The following is a 6,459-nucleotide window of genomic DNA, read 5'->3' as shown; positions in this document are numbered from 1 at the left end:
CAAAAAATCACCTGGAATTCACTGAGATCTTACTCACAAAGACCAAATAAGTTATGTCAATTATGATATCAAATATCAGCTACTTAGGTATTGGGGTGGAGTGGGGAGATGTACAGCCCTAGACGCAAACTGAAAGGGTAAATGCCTTCAGTTGTAAGCAGTTCCACCCCTTCCCTGCAGTCATGGCCCTGGGATACATGAGCATCAGTGTGTACACAGAAGGCTGGGTCCTGAAGAAGCCACTTGTGTGCTTCAGACAAGGGGTCTGATCAGGGACATCCTTTAGGTGGTTAATGGAAGCTTATTTGGTTTAGGGAGGCTAGACAGGCTACTCTAGAAGATGAACAGGGAAAGGTGGAATATGTCTTGAAGTCCAGGGACACTGAACTAGAGTCAAAGATGTCAGAATACCGTGAAGTCAGAGGTATCTGGTTGAGAGTGGGGATGCTAGAACATTATATGGGAGAAATTGGATTGAGAAGAAGTGCTATGAATTATGGGGCTGCTTAGAAGTAGGGTCACAGACTACTAACCAAACTGATCACATTGACCACAGCCTTGTCTAACTCAATGAAACTTTGAGCCATGCCTTGTAGGGCCACCCAAAATGGATGGGACATGGTGGAGAGTTCTGACAAAACGTGGTCCACTGGAGAAGGGAATGGCAAGCCACTTCAGTATTCTTGCCTTGAGAACACCATAAACAGCATGAAAAGGCAAAAAGATAGGACACTGAAAGATGAACTCCCCATGTTGGTAGGTGCTCAATATGCCACTAGAGATCAGTGGAGAAATAACTCCAGAAAGAATGAAGAGATGGAGCCAAAGCAAAAACAACACTGAGTTGTGGATATGACTGGTGATGGAAGTAAAGTCCGATGCTCCAAAGAGCAATCTTGCATAGGAACTTGGAATGTTAGGTCCACGAATCAAGGCAAATTGAAAGTGGTCAAACAGGAGATGGCAAGAGTGAACATCAACATTTTAGGAATCAATGAACTAAAATGGAATGGAATGGTCACTCAGATGACCATTATATCTACTACTGTGGGCAAGAATCCCTTAGAAGAAATGGAATAGCCATCATAGTCAACAAGAGTCCAAAATGCAGTACTTGGATGCAATCTCAAAAATGAAACAATCATCTCTGTTTGTTTCCAAGGCAAACCATTCAGTATCACAGTATTCCAAGTCTATGCCCCAACCAGTAATGCTGAAGAAGCTGATGTTGAATGGTTCTATGAAGACCTACAAGACCTTCTAGAACTAACACCCCCAAAAGATGTCCCTTTCTTTATAGGGGACTGGAATGCAAAAGCAGGAAGTCAAGAGATACCTGGAGTAACGGGAAAATTTGGCCTTGGAGTACAGAATGAAGCAGGTCAAAGACTAACGGAGTTTTGCCAAGAGAACGCACTAGTCATAGCAAACACCCTCTTCTAACAACACGAGAGAAGACTCTACACATGGACATCACTAGATGGTCAATGCTGAAATCAGATTGATTATATTCTTTGCAGCCAAAGAGAAGCTCTATACAGTCAGCAAAAACAAGACCAGGAGCTGACTGTGGCTCAGATCATGAACTTCTTACTGCCAAATTCAGACTTAAATTGAAGAAAGAAGGGAAAACCAATATACCATTCAGGCATGACCTAAGTTAAATCCCTTATGATTATACAGTGTAAGTAACAAATAGATTCAAGGGATTAGATCTGCTAGAGTGGCTGAATAACTATAGATGGAGGTTTGTGACATTGTACAAGACACAGTAATCAAGACCATCCCCAAGAAGAAAGGCAGAAAGGCAAAATGGTTGTCTGAGGAGGTCTTACAAATAGCTGAGAAAAGAAGAGAAACTAAAGGCAAAAGGGAAAAGGAAAGATATACTCATTTTAATGCAGAGTTCCAAAGAATATCAAGGAGAGATAAGAAAGTCTTCCTCAGTGATCAATGCAAAGAAATAGAGGAAAATAATAGAATGGGAAAGACTAGAGATCTCTTCAAGAAAATTAGAAATATCAAGGGAACATTTCATGCAAAGATGGGCGCAAAATAAAGGACAGAAATGGTATGGACCTAACAGAAGCAAGGGATATTAAGAAGAGGTAGCAAGAATACACAGAAGAACTATACAAAAAAGATCTTCATGACCCAGATAACCATGATGGTGTGATCACTCACCTAGAGCCAGACATCCTGGAAGATGAAGTCAAGTGGGCCTTAGAAAGCACCACTACGAACAAAGCTAGTGAAGGTGATGGAATTCCAGCTGAGCTATTTCAAATCCTGAAAGATGATGCTGTGAAAGTGCTGCACTCAATATGCCAGCAAATTTGGAAAACTCAGCAGTGGCCCCACGACTGGAAAAGGTCAGTTTTCATTCCAATCCCAAAGAAAGGCAATGCCGAAGGATGCTCAAACTACCACACAATTGCACTCATCTCATATGCTAGTAAAGTAATGCTCAAAATTCTCCAAGCCAGGCTTTAGCAATACGTGAACCGAGAACTTCCAGATGTTCAAGCTGGTTTTAGAAAAGGCAGAGGAACCAGAGATCAAATTGCCAACATCTGCTGGATCATTGAAAAAGCAAGAGAGTTCCAGAAAAACATCTACTTCTGCTTTATTGACTACGTTAAAGCCTTTGACTGTGTGGATCACAACAAACTGTGGAAAATTCTTAAAGAGATGGGAAGACCAGACCACCTGACCTGCCTGTTAAGAAATCTGTATACAGGAAACAACAGTTAGAACTGGACATGGAACAACAGACTGGTTCCAAATCGGGAAAGGAGTATGTCAAGGCTGTATGTTGTCACCCTGCTTATCTCACTTCACTATGCAGAGTACATCATGTGAGATGCCAGGCTGGATGAAACACAAGCTGGAATCAAGATAGCTAGGGGGAATATCATTAACCTCAGATACACAGATGACACCACCCTTATGGCAGAAAGTGAAGAATTAAAGAGCCTCTTGATGAAAGTGAAAGAGGAGAGTGAAAAAGCTGGCTTAAAACTCAGCATTCAGAAAACTAAGATCATGGTATCTGGTCCCATCACTTCATAGCAAATAGATGGGGAAACAATGGAAACAGTGAGAGACTTTATTTTTGGGGGCTCCAAAATCACTGCAGATGGTGACTGCAGCCATGAAATTAAAAGATACTTGCTCCTTGGAAGAAAAACTATGACTAACCTAGACAACATATTAAAAAGCAGAGACATTACTTTGCCAACAAAGGTCTGTCTAGTCAAAGCTATGATTTTTCCATAAGTCATGTATAGATGTGAGAGTTGGATTATAAAGAAAGCTGAGCGCTGAATTGATGCTTTTGAACTGTGGTGTTGGAGAAGACTCTTGAGAGTCCCTTGGACTACAAGGAGATCAAACCAGTCAATCCTAAAGGAAATCAGTCCCAAATATTCATTGGAAAGCCTGATGCTGAACCTGAAGCTCCAATACTTTGGCCACCTGATGTGAAGAACTGACTCACTGGAAAAGACCCAGATGTTGGGAAAGATTGAAGGCATAAGGAGAAGGGGAAGACAGAGGATGAGATGGTTGGATGGCATCACAGATTCGATGGACATGAGTTTCAGTAAGCTCCAGGAGTTGGTGATGGATAGGGAGACCTGGTGTGCTGCAGTCCATGGGGTCAAAAGAGTTGGACGCGACTGAGCTGAACTGAACTGAACTAGGAATAGGGTCCAGGTTCAAGAATGCTGGACAAGATTTGGGAAGCTGAGGCCTCTTGGAAATGTCTGGTACCTCAATGACCTTTCCCGTTATCCTCTGAAACCTCACTTCCTCCACTTCTAGATGGCTCAGTGACTTCTAGATCAGTAAAAAATGGTTTAGCATTACAACTTTCTCAGATATTACCATGCAAATATATCCTTCAGCTCATTTACACTTCAATTAACACTTCTGGGTGAATTTTTCTGTGACTATATCACCAGGACTAACTTAGAACTCCAAATCCTCAACATTTAGAACACGTCTGTGCCAGTTTTTGCTTAAGCACGCCAACCACACAACAAAAATAATTCCCACTGTCAAATTCAATCTCTGTTTGGTAAAAGAGGAAACTGTGGGCTTAAAGGGCTCAGGATGGAGGTGCTGGGGAAGGTAATCAGCAGGAAGAGTGAGAGCACCTGGGAAGGAAATAAGGGACAAGAACTTGGCAGTTCTCAAAGAAAGGGAGGTAGGTGCAGAAAGAAGTTCAAAGAGATGAGAAAGGACATCCACAAATCAAGGGGGAAACTGCTGGGCAGAGCCACACAATGTTTCCTAGCAAATTCAATAGAACTGAGTAGTACCAGCCTGTCTTGCCTGGAAAATCCCATGGACTGAGGAGCCTGGAAGGCTGCAGTCCATGGAGTCGCTAAGGGTCAGGCATGACTGAGCGACTTCACTTTCACTTTTCACTTTCCTGCATTGGAGAAGGAAATGGCAACCCATTCCAGTGTTCTTGCCAGCAGAATCCCAGAGATGGGGGAGCCTGGTGGGCTGCCGTCTATGGGGTTGCACAGAGTCAGACACGACTGAAGTGACTTAGTAGCAGCAGCAGCAGCCTGGCTTTGGGAAATTGTGTTCAAGACCTAGGCTGGGAGGCCTGCAGTAACTCTTCATCTGCTAAACCACTTCACCTAGAATCAGCCTCAGATTTTCTATCAGTTTCTCTACTTTTAGAAAAATTTGTTGAACTGTAGTGAATTTTTGCTGGTGATACTGAGGTTTGCTGTGTGCCCTATATGATTGAGGTGCTGCTCCATCCAGCCCTGGAAGAAAGATACTGAATAAATCATCCCTGTGTTTGCTGGAGCCTGTGCTCCTGAGATGACTTGTCAGTTGACCTCCCATTGGATGCAGGCAGAAGCAAGGGAAGGACACACTGCAACCAGCCCACCCCTGCCACCTGTTCCTGCTTTGGAGTCCTGGAGTCCTATGTTAGAATAGGGAGGAAGCCATCCAGTGAATGACCACCATCCTGTTGTCTAGACATCAAGGAAGAAATATGGGCTCAGGGAAGCTGCAGGGAAAGGCTATACTTGGATTTCCTGTCAGAGGTGGGGTTCTGTATTTACATAACTAGTAGGATTCTCCAGCAGAAACCCTTCCAATATAGCTTGCTAGAGAGCAGAATTCAGCATGAAGTGAATTCATCCTTAACCTCTTCCAAAAAGGTATTTATTTGACAACAGGAAAGTCAACTTAGCTAATGTGGTATTTCAATGTCAATTTCAGGGTAAAGGCTTTCAGTCTCTTGTTGATACCAGTTCACTCCATCTCTCCCACATATAAATTCCTTAGGACTAACAGTTCATATTTGCATAACATTGTCCAGAATCAGGGGGAAGTTTGTCACCTTATAACGAAGATGTCAACTGAGTTACCTAGAATGAAAGCATGTCCTTAACCTAATTAGTCCAGCATGATAAGGAACTGAACCAAGTCCCCCTCGAAGTCAGAGTAACAACAACAATTCAAAAAGAATCCAGTACTTCTAGACATTGTTAGGTCACCTGGAGAGTTCTATCCCAGTGAATGGATTTTTGTACTGGAACTGGCTAGGAAGTCATATGTTTTTGCATTGTGACTTAAATGAAATATATCAATCATTTTTTAAATGCTATAGAATTGCTGTCACATGTTGGGTACTCTAGGAAATAGAGTCTCTGAGACTTGCATACTGAAGGTTTATTGTTGAGTGTTCCTAACATTAAGTTGTGAGTTATAAGGGAAGCAGGATTAAGCAGAGGGAGAAATTGATATAAGGAGTCCAGGTCTTCACCCCTACCTCCACCCCCATTGACTGGTCATAAGTCAGCTATGAGCCCTCAGCAGTCAATACTCCCAACAGTTTAAGGTCAAGAGACTTGATCCTGAAGTGAGACCTGGGTAGTGGTACTCCACATTATTTGCTGCAGTTGCCAGCTAGCCCTTTTACTTTCTAAGTGTCTTCACATTTACTATTCCATTTTACCTACCAAGTAGCCTATGAGATAGACAGGGCTAGGCCAGGATCATTCTTCCACACTGATGCACACTAACACATAGGAAAATCTAAGTCCCAGAGTCACCCAATACTTGTCTCTGGCTCCCACCCAGAGATCTCTCCTCAAAATATTGTGTTCATTTTCTCTTATATTTTGAGTTTACCAAATGTAGACTATAAGAACTAAAAAAGATAGGGAAGACCAAGTAGTCTACCTACCTCACTTTAAAAGTAAGAAAATAGTTTCAGAGATAGAAGTGGTTTCACCCAAATCAAACTGTAAGTCTGCAGCAGAGCCCAGCCTTTTGACTAGATTCTCTGCACTCACAAGCCAGTTTTCATGACCTCTGATGTACTGGGCATGTACCACATAGAAGCTACAGACATGAGCAGGTTATAGGCCCTGCCCTAGAGGATTTTACAATCCAGTTGGTTTCTTCAGACCACTTTAATAG

Source organism: Capra hircus, chromosome 7 (genome assembly GCF_001704415.2).
Source record: "Capra hircus breed San Clemente chromosome 7, ASM170441v1, whole genome shotgun sequence".
NCBI lineage: Eukaryota > Metazoa > Chordata > Mammalia > Artiodactyla > Bovidae > Capra > Capra hircus.
Note: the sequence above shows the minus strand (reverse complement) of the source record.